General features: G+C 48.5%; 1 pseudogene; it reads right to left on the reverse strand.

The window, feature by feature from the left end:
* Positions 1–9808: 9808 nt before the first annotated feature.
* Positions 9809–12046, reverse strand: LOC111525847 (annotated as a pseudogene).
* Positions 12047–17273: the final 5227 nt, after the last annotated feature.

Consider the following 17273-nt stretch of genomic DNA (forward strand, 5'->3'; position numbering starts at 1 on the left):
GCCTCCCCAGTAGCTGGGATTACAGGCACGGACCATCATGCCCGGCTAATTTTTGTATTTTTGTAGAGAGAGGGTTCCACCATGTTGGCCAGGCTGGTCTTGAACTCCTGACCTCAAGCAATCTGCCCACCTCAGCCTCCTAAAGTGCTGGGGTTACAGGGGTGAGCCACTGCGTCTGACCCAAATTGCAGTTTTTTTTTCTTTTTTTAGTGTTCACTACATGCCAGATACCCTACAAGCATCTTCTCTAAGCCTCCTAAGCCCTATGGGGCAGGCACTGTGGTTATTCTCTGTTTTATAGAAGGGAAAACTGAGTCCCAGAGAGGTTAAATAACATGCCGAAAGTCCCATGACTATGAAATGGGGCAGCTGGGATCCAAACCCAGGTGACCTAGGGCCAAACCCTAAGCATGAAGCTGCCTTGCTGGGTGCCCTCTGCGCCTGTCCCTCTAAATGGAAGTGCCTAGAAACGACCCAGCCAAAAGCAGGAGACTGTATTTTATCATTTCAACAATTCTCTCTGTCCATAAAAAGTTCTATGCAGCATGGCCAGTTCCTTTTTCCTGAATACAAAACTACAAAAATAAAAATTCAAAAATTAGCCAGGTGTGGTGGCTGTAATACCAGCTACTCAGGTGGCTGAGGCAGGAGAATCGCTTGAACTCAGGGGGCGGAGGTTGCAGTGAGCCGAGATCATGCCACTGCACTCCAGGCTGGGCGACAGAGTGAGACTCCGTCTCAAAAAAAAAAACAAAACAAAAACAAAGAAACAATAAAAAACAAATTAGATGGACATGGTCGTGCACAGCTGTAGTCCCAGCTACTCAGGAGGCTGAGGTGAAGGGATCCCTTGACCCAGGAGATCGAGGCTGTAGTAAGCTGTGATCACCCCACTGCACTCCAGCCTGGGTGACAGAGTGAGATCTTGTCTCCAAAAAAAAAAAAAAAATTTTTTTTTAAAGTATCAGGGTAGGGACAGGGACTCCTCCTGTTCCTTTTGGCCATCAGTGGTTGAACACACAAGCTTTGGTTCAAATCCAGACTCTTCCAATTTGCTAGCTATGTGATCTTGAACAAGTTACTTAACCCCTCTTATCCTTAGTTTCCTCATCTTCAAAATAAAAATAGTGCTTGCCTGATGCGGGGAGACGATGGATATAAAGGGCCTCATAGAAGGCTTGGCATTTACCAAGTGTTTGAGAAATATTGGCTGTTTTTATTCAAGGCCTGCTCATTGTTAGCATGAGCTACCTGCAACAGCCACCTCTAGGCCTCTTTTGCTCCCTATATTCCAGCCACACCAAGAAACCATGATGGCCTGAACCCTCTCTGGTTTTGTCAGGCCTCCATGCCTTTATCATGCTGTTCCTTCTGCCTACAAGGCCTTTCTCTTTTTTCAACCTCCTTGAGTCCATGTTAGTCCCTGCTAGATGGTTACTTCTCTGTGATGCTGCTCTAACTCCTTAGCAGCCATGCTGCTCTCTTGACCATTCACTAGAGCCTTTAATTCAGCCACAGCCACAGTAAGGATTAAATGGGATGATGTCTGAGAAAGCCCATGGGCAAGAACCTGGCATGGAGTGGTGCCCCATAAGTGATGAATGGAGCTGGGGTTGCTTTCTCAGCCAGCTGCTTGGCAGGGGCCTGGCTTCCTCATCTTCACACATCAGTGCCTAGGGTAACACCTGGCATACAGTGAACACACTCTCAGTAGCTGTTAGACATTTGTCTTTTGAGGGGCTGCTCAGCCTCCCACACTGAGTGTGGGATTTTTTTTTTTTTTTTTCTTTTTGAGACAGAGTTTCACTCTTGTTGCCCAGGCTGGAGTGCAATGGCGCAATCTTGGCTCGCTGCAACCTCCGCCTCCCAGGTTCAAGTGATTCTCCTGCCTCAGTTTCCCGAGTAGCTGGGATTACAGGCACCTGCCACCACGCCTGGCTAATGTTTTGTATTTTTAGAAGAGGCAGGGTTTCACCATGTTGGCCAGGCTGATCTTGAACTCCTGACCTCAGGTGATGCACCTGCCTCGGCTTCCCAAAGTGCTGGGATTACAGGCGTGAGCCACCATGCCCGGCCTAGGGGTGTGGGGTCTTTTACTGAGTAGGCCTGGTGGGGGAAGTCAGGGACCCCACCACAAAAGCTGGAGAGGCCACATCCTCCCACCTCCATCTGGGGTTAGACATGTGACCCAGGCTTGGCCAATCAGATGTTCCTCCAACTTGCCCAGAATTCACACTCAGCAATGGTCTTCATGAGGGGTGGTAGTGATGGCCAGCAGGAGCCAGGTTGGGCAGTCTCCCTAACCTACCTTCATGAGACTTGAAACTGATTGGTGTCCTATCCCCTGACCTCCCTTGCCCGTTCCCATCCTGGTGCTCCAGCCTCCCTATGGACATCTTTTGCTCACAAATATCCTTCCAATTAACTGCTTTGCTGCTTCTTAGCTAGTGTTAGTTTCTGTCACTTGCAACCAAGAGCCTATTCAGGTGCAGGAAGGGTAGAATTAACAATGGAAATGGATCAGCACATGTTTCTGAGCATGTGCTGAGAGGCAGGCCCTGGGCTGGGTACCATGACGTTCAAATGATGTGTAAGATGTGGGCAGTGCCCTGGGGGGATCCATGGGGAGACAGACCATGCATGACATCATGAACAAGACCACATCGTGAAGTAAGGCTTAGCTGGACCTTGCAGGCACCCAGAGAAGATGACTTTGAGCCCTCATTGGGTGGTGCCATCACAAAGTACAAAATGAATTGGGTTGTAGGAACTGGAGGCACTGGGACAATATTCCAGATTAGGGATTGAGCTGAAGGGGTTGGAAATGGCTGAGTGGGGTGGTGGAAAGGAATGCCTGCTAGTAGTCAGTTGTCTTAGTCTGCTCTGTGCTGCTGTAACAGATTACCACAGACGGGGTAATTTATAACAAACAGAAATTTATTTGGTTCATTGTTCTGAAGGATGGGAAATCCAAAATCAGGGAGCCGGCATCTGGTGAGGGCCTTCTTGTTGCATCCTAACATGCCAGAGGGTGTCACATGGTGGAAGGGCAAAGAGAGGGAGAAAGGGAAAGAGAGGGAGCAGGAAAGGGCAAACCCACTCCCGTGATAATAAGCTCACTCATATCATGCAGCATTTGTCCATCATGAGGGCAGGGTCCACCTCCCAATACCATCACAATGGCAACTAAACCTCAACATGACTTTTGGAGAGGACAAACATTCAAACCATGGCAGCAGCGTTTGTGGGAAAACATAAGCCAAAGCAAGAAAAGACCAACCTAAGAGTGACTGGCTTGGCCCCTCATTCTACATTCATTTTCATCCAATGGGGCCCAAGGGCACATACCCATTACCCATCTGGGCAGTTCTCTTGAATGTGAATGTGGGCTTCTGTTTGCACACGGAGCTAAGGAACTTCAGGGAAGAAACCATGAAGGACCCCTTGAGGCTGAGGGCTGGCACCAGCACCGAGATCTCCCGGCAGCTGGAACAGTGATGACTCCTCTGTCCTTGTAGGCAGGGCACCCAACAGGGTATGACTGTCACCTGAGGGGAGAAAGTCAGAGGCACAGGCCCAATCCTGGGCCTGAGGTTGGCGGTTTGGGTGGAGAAGTGATTCTGAGTGTGACACCCTCCAGTGATAAAGCAGGGGGCTTCCCAGCAGCCCCTGGGGAAGCAGGCTGCATCTCTGGAGACAGGAGATGTGTGGAGGCCTGAGGGGCAGTGGAAAGCCCTGTGTGTCTGGGTCAGGGCTCTCCTTGGCAGGTAATGGTTTGTCCCAGTAGTTTTCAGACTCCCCATCCTGCTCTGTCCTTCTCTTGTCTGATGCTCAAAACTGTCACTCCCAGGTCAGCCCCCACCTTACTGTCTACCCCTCAGAGTTCCTCCTGCCAAGGGCACCTTCTGTCCCACATCTCCATGGTGCAGCTGTGGGAGGAGGACTTGGGAGCATTAAAAACTCCACCATGTTGGGGCCAGGCGTGGTGGCTCACGCCTGTAATTCCAGCACTTTGGGAGGCCGAGGCGGGTGGGTCACAAGGTCAGCAGTTTGAGACCAGCCTGGCCAACATAGTGAAATCCCGTCTCTACTAAAAATACAAAAAATTAGCCCGGCATGGTGGCAGGTGCCTGTAATCCCAGCTACTCAGGAGGCTGAGGCAGGAGAATCGCTTGAACCCAGGAGGCAGAGGATGCAGTGAGCCAAGATCACACCATTGCACTCCAGCCTGGGCGACAATGAAAGACTCGGTCTCAAAAAAAAAAAAAAAAGAAAAAAAACAACAAAAAACTCCATCAGGGGCTTTTGGGTCCTAGGGACAGCAATGATGTGGCTGCTCCAGCCAGAACCTCAACTTGTCAGTAAAGTTGGGATCCATCTTCCCTAAGAGATTTGTTCCAAGAACACACGAGTTGCTACAGCAGAGGAGAAATCAAGTGTGTTTTCCTTCTGGTCAATTGTCCCCTGAACGTGCTTTCTTCCTACAGTGTTGTCAGAAAAGTAAAAAAAAAAAAAAAAAAAAAAAGTCCACGATGTCAGCTGGGGTGATACCAAAACAATTGTGGGAGGAACAACATCCGCAAATTGAATAGTGTGAAGAGTGTGGACAGAAGATGTTTTGTCTTTGGCTTCATCTCCCAGACTTGATCTTTGTAAATAAAGCAGGTTCCACCAGAGCCGAACCTGGCAATGACTTGAGGAGCAGCTGCAAGGAAGACAGCCTCTCCCAGGGTATCACCTGGGGGCACACACCAGCTTCCCCTCCGGAGCTTCATCGAGGGGTTAGTGCTGCCTCTTGGGAAAACACAAAGATGACAAGAAGCCAAAGGTGCCAATAGTTCCCATTTAGTATGAAAGCTGGCTCAGCAAATCACGCTATTTCAGGGCCTAGGGTGGGCCAGTTCCCAGGCAGCCCTGGCAGGAAGGACTCTGAGAGGCGGACAGTAAGGTGGGGGCTTGGGAGTGATAGGTCTAAACATCCGATGGAAGCAAAAGAGAGGACAAGGGAGGGAGTCAAAAAATCCAGGAAGCCTATCCTTCTAGAAAGTACCGACGCCAGGGTGAGGTGGATCCCAGCACCCGCACCTCTGAATGCCCTTTCCCTTGCACCCCTATCCTGCCACCACTCAGAGCTGCCCCAAGCACCTGTTCCTCTGGGCCCCAAGGTGACGCCCTTTGTGTGTGTATAGGAAAGTACAGTGTACACATTTGGTTAGTTCCTTCTTTTACACCCATAAATTATCAGAGACAACCCTTTTGGAAAGCAATTTGGCAATAATATCAAGTGACATAAAGATGTTCGTAGCCTTTGGCCCAATAATCTTCCTCCTGGGAATTAATCCTAAGAAAATAATTCACAAGGAAGAAAGGACCATTTTGTATCTACAAAGACATTTATTGGGGTGTTATTTATGATAGGGAAAAACTGGAGACACCCTCCCCAGCCAACGAGGGATGGTCCTATAAATTATGATACACCCATCCAATGAAATGTTACCCTGCCAGTAAAAATGGTAAATTAAAAATTGTGTAGCAACAGGAAAGAGTGTTTAGAAAATAAAAGCGTGTGAAAAAAAGGAGCACAGGATTGTCCATATGCTGTGATCATGGCAATGCTGACAAATCCCTGTATGTGTAGATAGTTGTAATGTTACCTGTAAGGCACGGTAAGGCGGATGTAACTGCTTCAAATGTTCTTTTCCATGGCTGTGGAGTCCTTCTACCATGAAATCATTTTTGTAAAATCGCAATTTGTCACCAGGGGTTTTGACTTTCCTTATTGCCTTGAGGGAGGTGGCAGAGGCAGCACATCTCAGACCGAGCATCGGTTCCTCCCCCTACCACCCACTGCTGCCCCTAAAGGAAGATGCTGCAGCCTCCCCAGTCCCCATGCCAGCGTCTCCCACTTTTCTCTGAGCTTTCGGTGGCAGACAGCGCCTTGGGCACTTTTTCATGCTCATAATTCAAATTACCTGTTTAAGTCGGTCAAATGAAAAAATAGCAGCTCTGCCCCCACGCGGGCTGGCCGGGGCGCCTGGAGCGCCAGGGCGGCTGCAGCGCGCTCTCCGCGGCCGTCGGCCCTGAGCTCATTTCCTGGGGCGCGCGCGCCGGGCTATTTCAGCCTGGCGCTGTGCAAACAGGACAATTTACTGCGGCCAAAAGGGGCCCAAATTACAATCGTATCACAGACAAATATCCGCCACGCCAGGTCTCCAGGGGCCAGGAGGGGCCTCTCTCCCAGCGCGGGGGGCGGGCGCGGGGTCAGGCGGGTCCGCGGGGCTCAGCTCGGCCTCTCAGTGCCCTGATCGGCGTTTGCCAGCGAGCTGTGCCTGCTCCCTGCAACAGGAAGGGGCCCAGCTCCCCCGGGCGACCGTTCCTATCTGGGTTCTCGTGCAGAAAAACCTCATCTCTTCCTGGGGATTTTCCCTTGATTTGGGGTCCCCTTTTATTTGGTTGCTTTTCTGCACTTGGGATGAAAACATTCCTTCATCCAACCACTTCAGGGCACAAAGTCATATCTCCTCGTTCAGAAACCTCATTGCCTGTCCATCACTCTTTGGGAGAAGTCAGAATCCTTAGTCTGATGGTCAAATACCCGTCTTGGTCCAGTCCACCTGTCCAGAGCCAGCCCCTGTACCCAGATGCTCTAACCGCGGAGAGCACATCAGACTTTCACAATTTTATCCTTGACAGTTGTCTTTTCATCCTGCCTGAATGTTCCCTTGTTTTTTTCTGCCTAGTGAGCTCTTATTCCTTCTTCAAGACCCAGATACCTATCACCTCTTCCATGAAGCTTTCCCTGACTTCCCCTTTCCCTGCCTGACATCTGCCTTCCAAGCAAAGTCAGCCCCTTTCCCTTCTTAGCACCGTGCAGAGGTAGATGGTACTTCTCACATCCTATAATTATTTGCTTGCATGCCTATGGTACACTGTACCATTGCTCACAAATATTTCCTCTTCCTCTCTGGAGAAGGATTCCACTTCCCTGACCCATTGACCTCACTCAGCCTTGGCCACTTGACTGGTGCTGGCCATTGAAGTGGGACGTGTGAGTTACTGGGGAGCAGAAACTTTCAAAGCCAAGCATGGCTCACCTTGTTCTCTTCCCTCTGCTACAAGGATGGCACCGCCCCAGCCAGAAACCATGCTGCTAGCCTGGTATAGGAGTGGAGGAGGACACACATAAGTGTGAGAGAGAAATGAACTTGACCTCAGTGCTCCAGGCCCCTGGGACCATGGACTCATTTGTTACTGCAGCATAAACTAGCTGATCTTGACTTCAGCTTCTGCCTCTCTTTCCTGGCTTTACCTTCACAAAATCAAGAATCTGATCTTACTGATAGTATACAGCTGGTCTTCAGTCATTTTTTTTTTTTTTTTTTTTTGAGACAGAGTTTCACTCTTGTAGCCCAGGCTGGAGTGCAATGGTGCGATCCGGGCTTACTGCAACCTCTGTCTCCCTGGTTCAAGCGATTCTCCTGCCTCAGCCTCCCGAATGGCTGGGATTACAGGTGTCTGCCACCACGCCTAGCTAATTTTTGTATTTTTAGTAAAGACGGGATTTCACCATGTTGGCCAGGCTGTCTCGAACTCCTGACCTCAGGAGATCTGCCTGCTTCAGCCTCCCAAAATGCTGGGATTACAGGTGGGAGCCACCGTGCCCGGGTCTGAAGACAGATCTTAATCATCTGATTTCCCATCCATTAATTCAGTCTTTCACCAAGGATGTATTGAGTGCCAATCATGTGCCAGGCACCATCTGATGTGCTGGGGACAGAGAAATAAAACAGATAAAAATCCCTGCTGTTAATTCTAGCCTATGGTGACAAGAGGCAGATCCGTGGCTGCCTGGGGTGAGTGTGGGGTGGGAAATGGGAGAAATGGGGATGACTACTACTTTGGGGGTAGTGGAAAAGGTTCAGTATCATGGTAGTGTTGGTGGCTGTACAGGTATATATATATATATATCCGTATACATCCCACAGTTCAGAATTGTACACTTTAAATGGTAAATGGATATAGTTTATTATATGTAAATGATCCCTCAATTAAGTTGATTTAAAAGAACCTGGCCAGGCCCAGTGGCTCGTGCCTGTAATCCCAGCACTTTGGGAGGCCAAGGTGGGAGGATCACTAGGTCAGGAGATAGAGACCAGCCTGGCTAACATGGTGAAACCCCGTCTCTACTAAAAATACGAAAACAAAATTTAGCTGGGCGTGGTGGTGGGCGCCTGTAGTCCCAGGTACTCGAGAGGCTGAGGCAGGAGAATGGCCTGAACCTGGGAGGTGGAGCTGGCAGTGAGCCAAGATTGCACCAATGCACTCCAGTCTGGGCAACAGAGCGAGACTCTGTCTCAAAAAGAAAAAAACAAAAACAAAAAGAAAAACACCTTGCCCTTGTGGAGAAGCATTCTACTGGGGAAAACAGACAATAAACACATTGATAAATAAAACATACGTCAGAAAGGGGTAAGTGGTGCTCAGAAAAATAGGACAAAGGATCAGAAGTGCTGGTTGTTGCAATTTAAAATAATGGGGTCTAGAAAACCACCCTGAGAAGGGTCAGTGGAGCTATGCCCAGCCTGTGGTATCCTTCCTCAGGCAGGGGACTATACCCCCAGCTTACAAGCCTTTTCAAGGCACCTTCAGGGTTTGAGCCCAAAATGCACGTCACATTAAGTGTTATTGATGGGTTTGTGGAAATCTGCTCTCCCTCAGGCTCTGATGAAACTTTTCTAACAGGAGGCTGAACTCAGGACTGGGCATGGCTCCCTGCACATAGTAAGTCCACAGCAAATGTGTGTGGGGTGAATACTGTCTGCTTTATCCTCCCTTTTTCTACTCCAGTCCAGGTAGACTACCCACCCAATTTTGCTGTTTCTGGCACCCTTAGTGGGTCTTGCCTGCTGCTCCTGCTTGAAATCATTATCCAGAGGTCTGTGTGTCAGCTCCAGAGAGATGTGCCTGGTGCTCCTTTATCTCAATACAATTCCCCCACCCCCAGGCTCCAGGGGAAATCCTGAGCTAACTTTGGTCTTTCCTAAACTCCACACTTCCCTTTGGGAACCTCTTTCCCCATTGCGGGGCTCTCTTTCAGAATTTGCTTTTTGTTGTTTTTTGGCAGATGTGCACTAATCATGCTTTATTTAAAAGCAAAAAAAATGGCCGGGGGCGGTGGCTCATGCCTGTAATCCCAGCACTTTGGGAGGCCGAGGTGGGCAGATCACGAGGTCAGGAGTTCGAGACCAGCCTGACCAACATGGTGAAACCCAGTCTCTACTAAAAATACAAAAAATAAAATAAAATAAAATTAGCCGGGCGTGGCACGTGCCTGTAATTCCAGCTACTCAGGAGCCTGAGGCAGGAGAATTGCTTGAACCTGGGAGGCAGAGGTTGCAGTGAGCTGAGATTGCGCCTCTGCACTCCAGCCTGGGTGACAGAGCAAGACTCCGTCTCAAAAAAATAAATAAATTAATTAATTAAAATAAATAAATAAATAAAAACAGAAAACAAAATACAATCCACGTTGAAATTGATGAGTGTAAGTTAAATGGTGGTTTTTAGGCTGGACCCATGATTTAAGCTGTACCCATCCAGCTCAAACTGAAAAAAAAAAAAAAATCATTTGAATGTTAAAGCAATTGTTCAGAGTCTTGAAGAAGAAACCAGGCAGGAAAATGCCAATAATGATGATTGGCAAAATCAAAATCGAAAACAAAGAAACTGTTTATCAAGCTGCCAACAGACAAAGAAATCTTGCATGGAGACGACAAGTCTGGAGTTTCTGGGATGAAATTGTACAGGAATCTCAGTCTACAGTTTCCTCAACCCCTGTGGAGACGGAGCTGTCACTGAATCTGACAGAGCCCTGCACTCCCCAGTCTGCTGACCCTTCCTGTAATCCGGTCTTCACTGCAGCCTGAGGAACTGTTTCAACCTGCTCCTTTTTTATCTTCTTCTTTGGCACAACCTCAGTGGACTTCTCTGATTCAGAACGAGTTCTAATTGATCTTGTCTGTTACTTCTTTTCTGCTGAGCCTGTAGAACCAGATGTTGCTTCAAGAGATGATATATTCTGCATTGGCTTTTCATTTCTCTGGTTTGGTCTAGAAATTATAAGCCTGTCTTGCCCCCTGACGCTTATTTCTGTTTTGTTACCAATTCCTTTTGTTGAATAAACAAATTGATTAATTTCCCATCCTCTGTAGCATTCTGAAGAGCAAACACTTGTTCAATTTTCACAGCTGGAGACATGTTACACTTCTGCAAATCCAGGCTCCCTTTGTGCATTGTAATGGAAGCTGGTAGGATTTCCTTGCTGCCACAGTTTTCCAGGCTATTTTAACAGGAGGTGGCTCTTCCTCGTCCACACTTGTGTGCTGCCTCTGGCTGTGTCTCCGAATGTCAGTACTTGAGAGTGAGGAGGCCATCTCCCCTGCATTGGTCTGTTCTTGCTAAGTACAAAGCACAGATCTTGGTCATCAGGTTTTTTTTAACTTCGGCTTTGGAGACAACATTCTTTTTTTTTTTTTTTTTTTGAGAGGGAGTTTCACTCTCTTGCCCAGGCTGGAGTGCAGTGGTGCGATCTCCGCTCACTGCAAGCTCCGCCTCCTGGGTTCATGCCATTCTCCTGCCTCAGCCTCCCGAGTAGCTGGGACTACAGGCGCACGCCACTAGGTCCGGCTAATTTTTTTGCATTTTTTTTTAGTAGAGACGGGGTTTCACTGTGTTAACTAGGATCTCCTGACCTCGTGATCCGCCCTCCTCGGCCTCCCAAAGTGTTGGGATTACCGGCATGAGCCACCGCGCCCGGCCCCAACATTCTTTTTTGCTTGGGATAAACCCTCTTCAGGTTGTTTATCAATATAGATAAAAGTATGCTATTCTATTCTTTCTTCTCAAGTCATTTTCAATGCTTTCTCTGCATGGGCAATGCCAAAATCCCATTGAGCATGTTCTCTCTGAGGTCAGTGTTTCCGAATCTTTTGTTTCTCAGAGTGATTGCTGGCTTGTTTGGTTGCCTCAGCCAGTAATTCTTCATACTGCTTATGATCTTTATACTCCTGTACCCATTTTTTATGAACCCACGCCCTCTCTGGCTGTTTGCTAAAACACTGGACATGATATTCTCCGGCACCTCTTGTGTTAATTTTGGTATGAACCTCAAGCTGGGGATCACTTGAATCCATACAAGGTCACCATGGATAGGTTCCCACCTTGGACCACACAAGATCACCAACCTGAAATTTAACACCAGTAGACACTTCTGTTGTTGGAACAGAAGATAGTATTGGCTGAACTGGGGCTTCCTCTTTTAGTACTGGATCTTCCCTTGGTTTTTCTGATATGGTGTCAACCCTCTCATTTGGTCTATTTTGTTCCTCTGGTTCTAATTTGGGGATTTTGTGTGACTTGCGCTCTTCAGATCTTGATGAGTCATGCTTTTTGGGTTTTTTCCTCTTTTCTTTTCTGCTTTCATGCTTTGACTTCGTGTGCTCACTTGCCTGTACTTCATTTAAAAGGTCTCCACAAAGGGAAGATTTGAACAATTCCCTGCCATTCTGGATAGTTTTGGTTATTTTTAGTTTAACTTCAGGTGAGCCAGTCTTCTTTGCAATCACAGTTTGTGGTACTGAAGGAGGGCAGTGGTAGCTGTGGAGGGGAAGGTTTTTCTAGAATTTCATGTGGTCTTGTGTTTAGAATTTCTGAATGGTAATAGTCAGTGGGGCTAAAAGTTTCTAACTGCACCAACCCCATTGGCTGACCCATTAGGATATCGATTATACGACTGGTATTTGGTTTGAGTTTCATACATGCTGATTGATGGTAGGTAGCCATTTGTGAGTGAAGGAAGATGTGTTGTAGGTGAGTACTGAAAGCTTTGCTGCAAGGTAGCTTCGTATGGTGTCTGGCCACCATTTTCAGCAATATCACTGTTGTTATCAAAGGCATCCTCCTGATGGATGCTGGTGGAGTCGATGAGTTGAGGTGGTTGTTGAACTGTGTTTCCCATGATCCCTTGCATGAAAGAGAAACAGAAATCCATTGTTCTGCTCCAGCATTCTTAACTTTCCCTTTCTCTCATCGGGCCTTCAGCTTGTCCCGTTCTAACGCCCTGGCCGTGTCAATGCAATCACAGGAGGGACACGGAGATCGAGGACGGCCACAGCCGGGTCAGGCCAGGCGTGCTGCGGCAGGAGGAAGGCTCGGGAGGTGGGGTGGGAAGGGGAGGTCGAGAGATTGGGGTCGCCGCGCCCCCGCTGCCGCCAGAGAGGAGCCTATGTCTGGCAGCCCGGCCTGGGCAGCAGGGTCCTCGACGCTCGGCTGGGAAATCGCACGCCTCTTCGCGGCAACCTGTGCACAGCCCCTGGGTCTCCGCCTCCGTGCTGGCAGCCACCGCAGCGCACAAAACACCTCACCCGGACTCTCAGGGTGCCGCCGCCAAATCCTTAGCCGCGGCGCCTGCCGGGAAGCGCAGTCCCGCGTTTGGGGCGATGGGGCCCAGGAGGAAGCGGCGAGTCAGCAGGGCGGAGGAAGCGGGGGCGCGAACCACGATCGCCGGCGGCCGCGAGGGCCTGGAGGACAAAGGAAAGACTAGGCGAGAGGGCTTAATTGCTTTTTTTTCTTTTTCTTTTTTTTTTTTTTGAGACAGAGCCTCGCAGTGTCGCCCGGGCTGGAGTGCAATGGCGTGATCTGGGCTCACTGCAACCTCCGCCTCCCGGGTTCAAGCGATTCTCCTGCCTCAGCTTCCCGAGTAGCTGGGATTATAGGCGTGCGCCACCACGCCCAGCTAATTTTTTGTATTTTTAGTAGAGATGGGGTTTCACCATGTTGGCCAGGCTGGTATCGATCTGCTGACCTCGTGATCCACCCGCCTTGGTGTTGCTCTTTTATAACTCTTTTTACCCTGGCACCAAACTAGCATTTAGGGGAAAAAAGGAAAAATCAACAAAAACAAAACAACAACAACAAAAACCTCTATCAGTCATTTACACATTAGTTGGAAATAATTTAGACCAGTGTGTCTCTTTTTTGCAGAACACATTCAGTCCTCTCTGATTATTAGAAGGAAGGTTCACCTTTTGATCTTGGTTAAAGAAATTTCAGGCTAAATTTCTGGGGAGGGAATGTATTTCAGGTTCCAGGATCCCAGAATTGCTCTGCACGAGTCACAGCCATCCTTCTTCCCTGCAGCCTCTGTTGGCTGCACTGTGTCTGCTATTCCTTTAAGAGTGGTTTTGGCAGAGGCCAGGCTGAGCTCTTACTAGCTCCTTACAACAGAACAAGCGAATGTGAAAAGTCTTAAACATTCAGCCTTCTGGTCAGAGGAAATCCCAAAATCAGCATGGCTCAGGATTTTAAGTGCCCCATAGAGTGTCCAAGAGAAGAAACCTAGGAGTCTAGGGTCTTTCAAAACCCCAAAGTTAAAATCTTTCATTAACCCTTCCTGGCTTGGGATTTTAGGCAGCCTTTTGGAGGCCTCCCTTGCCTGGGGCACACTTGGCCATAAACCCATTCATTCAGCCCTACTGATTTAGTGCCCATTATGTGCCAGGCAGAGGAAAAGTAGAAATGGTACGATCTATCTTCAAGGGGCTCAAAGTCTGCAGGAAACAGGATCTGTTAACAAATTAGAGCACAAGGGTGTGCTGAGTGTTATAATGGCAGTCTGGGTTGCTGTTGAGAAAATACAGAGGAGGGTACCACCAGGGAGCTTCTATGAGTTGAGCTGAGCCTTGAAGGTTGAAGAGGCATTTCTCACATAGAGAAGATGAAATAGTGCCCTGAATATATACTACGAATGAAAACACCAAGTACTTACCGAGCTCAGATTGGTAACATACATGAATAGAGTAGGTGAGTAAAGTAGCAGGGATTGTTGGCAGTGGTGGGAAAGTGGAAGGCCCTCGTCCTGCCTACAGGGCTTCTGCTGGAAAGACAGCCTGGCCTAGATTCAGCCTCCATTTGCCCCTTCTGCTAGGTGCTTTTGTGCAGTGCACAACTCACACAACCTCACATGGCTGCCCTGCCCGGCCATCAGCTGCTTGTTGCCATACTGAAAAAGAGGGTTTGGTTTTGCCTCACTTTGCTTTTTCAATAGAAGCCAGAAACCTGAATTTTTATGTAAAAATTTCCAATTTGTCAAATGCCATTGAAGCCAAACAAAAATCCAGCCTCAGGCTGGATCCACCATAGAGTTTCAGTTTGCAGCGCCGATGGGAACCAGTTCCCTGGGCACATGCTGCTCTCTCCTCCATACCACACAACACAGTCCTTTGCTGAGATTTGACAAGGGAGACACATCATAGATGAAACCCCCTACAGCTGCTGTAAAGCCCTTCCGAAAGATGAGACTGGCCTCTGAACCAGAGGAAAGCAACGTGGGGCTGTACAACAGCAGTCAGCCTGTGAGACTGATGGGTACAGCTTTAATTTATCGGTGCACCTTGTTTGGAGAAAGCTTCCCTGCCCTCTTGGCTGCCCCCACCTCCAACCCCTCCTGTTTTGCTAATGATAAATGACAAGCAGTAGACATTTATTAATTAAACCACCCGCTGTAGCCAGTGGTAAAACCCAAGGCCACATGCAGGGGAAGCATTCAAAGCATTCCTGCTGCCCCTGCCCAGGGCGCAGGCCCCAGGGTTATCCTTTGCTGGCGAGAGCAGGCCACAGCGGCCACAGCCTCACACAACGGGCCTTCCTAGGATCTGTCTGGGTTCTGGCTGATAAATGGAAATCACCTCCATGGGCCACACAGTAATTAAACTCCTGGCATTCTTTTGACAAAAAAAAAAAAAAAAAATGTTCCTCGTGGGACATTCCCACAAGCTGCTGAAGGTCTGGGACCTGCAAGTTCCCAGCTGATTACCAAGGAGTTTTTGAAGTTGGCCTTGACTGAGGATCAAAGGAGGATGGGAGTTCAGGGAATGAGGGTGGGGGTGGGAAATGCCTTAGAATTAAGTTGATCATGGCCTGTTGCGGTGGCTTATATCTCTAATCTCAGTGCTTTGGGAGGCTGAGGTGGGAAAATCACTTGAGCCCAGGAGTTTGAGACCAGCATGGGCAACATGGTGAGACCTTTTCTTTTGTTTTTTTTTTTTTTTTTTTTTTTTTTTTTTGAGACGGAGTCTCGCTCTGTCGCTCCGCCTCCCGGGTTCAGCCATTCTCCTGCCTCAGCCTCCGGAGTAGCTGGGACTACAGGCGCCCGCCACCTCGCCCGGCTAGTTTTTTTTTTGTGTGTGTGTTTTTAGTAGAGACGGGGTTTCACCGGGTTAGCCAGGATGGTCTTGATCTCCTGACCTCGTGATCCGCCCGTCTCGGCCTCCCAAAGTGCTGGGATTACAGGCTTGAGCCACCGCGCCCGGCCGTGAGACCTTTTCTTAACAAAAAATTTAAAAATCAGCCTGGTGTGGTGGCACATGCCTGTGACCCCATCTATACGGGAGGCTGAAGTGCAAGGATTGCTTGAGTCCAGGAGGTTGAGGATGCAGTGAGCTGTGTTTGCACCACTGCACTTCAGCCTGGACAACAGGAGACCCTGTCTCAAAAAAAAGGTGATCATTTGGTTGTTTAGCCTGAAGCACCCACATTTATTTCCCCAGGACTGAGATGGGCAGAGAGATAAAAGCAGGCCTTGAAGGCTCATTTATTTATATTTCTATTGTTTATTTGTTCACTGATGTACCCCAAATACCTAAAACAGAGCCTGGCACATAGTAGGTGCTCAGTAAATATTTGTTGACTGATTAGCTGGAGATGTGTTCATGTCAATTCTTAACAAAAGCAGTAATCAGGAGAAATTCCTAATTAAGGTCCTAGAACCAGTGGCTTCTAATTGTTTGTTGCCACAGGATTGTAAACATGTTGAAGATGAGGCCAGTGTCTTACTCAATTGACTGTCCCCAGAAGCAGGCACGATGCCCAGCCTAGGGCCTACATGCCGTGGTTTCTCAACAATATCAATTGTCTGAATGACTCAGGGGTAAACCATTTTTCAGTGCTGGGTCAGGCAGAGCCCCACTGGGATGTGACCTGCACACACTCTGGCAGTCCCCTGGGTTACAGTGGTAGCAGCAGCCGAGTCATAAAGCCTGGGGATCAGAGCCACAGTGGATGTCACAGCTGGAAAGGCCTGAGATCTCAGCCAGTCCCTTGCTAAGCAGAAAGAAGAAATGAATTAGCTACAAATCTTGGGGTCTCTAAAAATGCAGCTTCATTTTCCTCCGTTTCTCCTAGAGACTCCCCATTCTGTCCAGCTGCCAAAACCATTTATTTATAATCAATGTCAGCTGAAGTCAGTCATGTCAGACTTAAATTCAATCTATTCCAAATTGCCTCAACTTCCCTTGTCAGGGCATGTACTTAGATCTAGTGGCTTCTGTGCCATAGGAGGGGAGCTGGAGGAGGGGGAGAGCTGAGCCATGGTCATCAGTATCTGTCTTCACTAGCCTCTTGGGCATGGTCACCCCATCTTGTTGGTGTCTGCTATATCCACATCTTTCGTTTTCTGTAGTAATTAGCCCACACACTCTGTGTGCTCCTGACCCTCCACCTGAGGCTCTCTCAGCCCAGCAGGCCCTGCCTAGCACCTTCTATTGGAAGCATTGGAAAACTAGCTGGACCCTCATACTGTAGGGACCCAGGAAGGCTCTGATTGACACTGAGTGCCATGATAGAACAGGGTTCCACCCACTCAGGGTTCCCGATGGGCAGTGGACACAGTCTCCTTTGCACTTGTATTTTCCTAACCAGTTGGGAGGATTCTGTTGGTGCCCACCGCCAACCCCATTGTGATCTTTGTCTCCCTGGTGAGCTATGTATGTGCATGATGGGGAGGGTCTCCAGCAACAAGGAAAGGAGTTACATTTGTCCATTTTCACACTGCTATAAAGAAATACCCGAGACTGGGTAATTTATAAAGAAAAGAGGTTTAATTGACTCATAGTTCCGCATGGCTGGGGAGGCCTCAGGAAACTTATAGTCATGGCGGAAGGGGAAAAGGCATGTCTTACATGGTGGCAGGTGAGAGAGAGTGTGTAGGAAGTGAAGGGGGAAGAGCCCCTTATAAAACCATCAGATCTCATGAGAACTCACTCACTATCACCAGAACAGCATGGGGGAACCACCCTCATGATCCAGTCACCATCCAGCAGCTGTCTCCCTCAACACCTGGAAATTATAATTCAAGATGAGACTTGGGTGAGGACACAAAGCCTGACCATATCAGAGGTTGATCTTGCAGCATTTTATTCCCTGAATGTCACATGGGGAAA

This window comes from Piliocolobus tephrosceles, chromosome 16 (genome assembly GCF_002776525.5).
Source record: "Piliocolobus tephrosceles isolate RC106 chromosome 16, ASM277652v3, whole genome shotgun sequence".
Lineage (NCBI taxonomy): Eukaryota > Metazoa > Chordata > Mammalia > Primates > Cercopithecidae > Piliocolobus > Piliocolobus tephrosceles.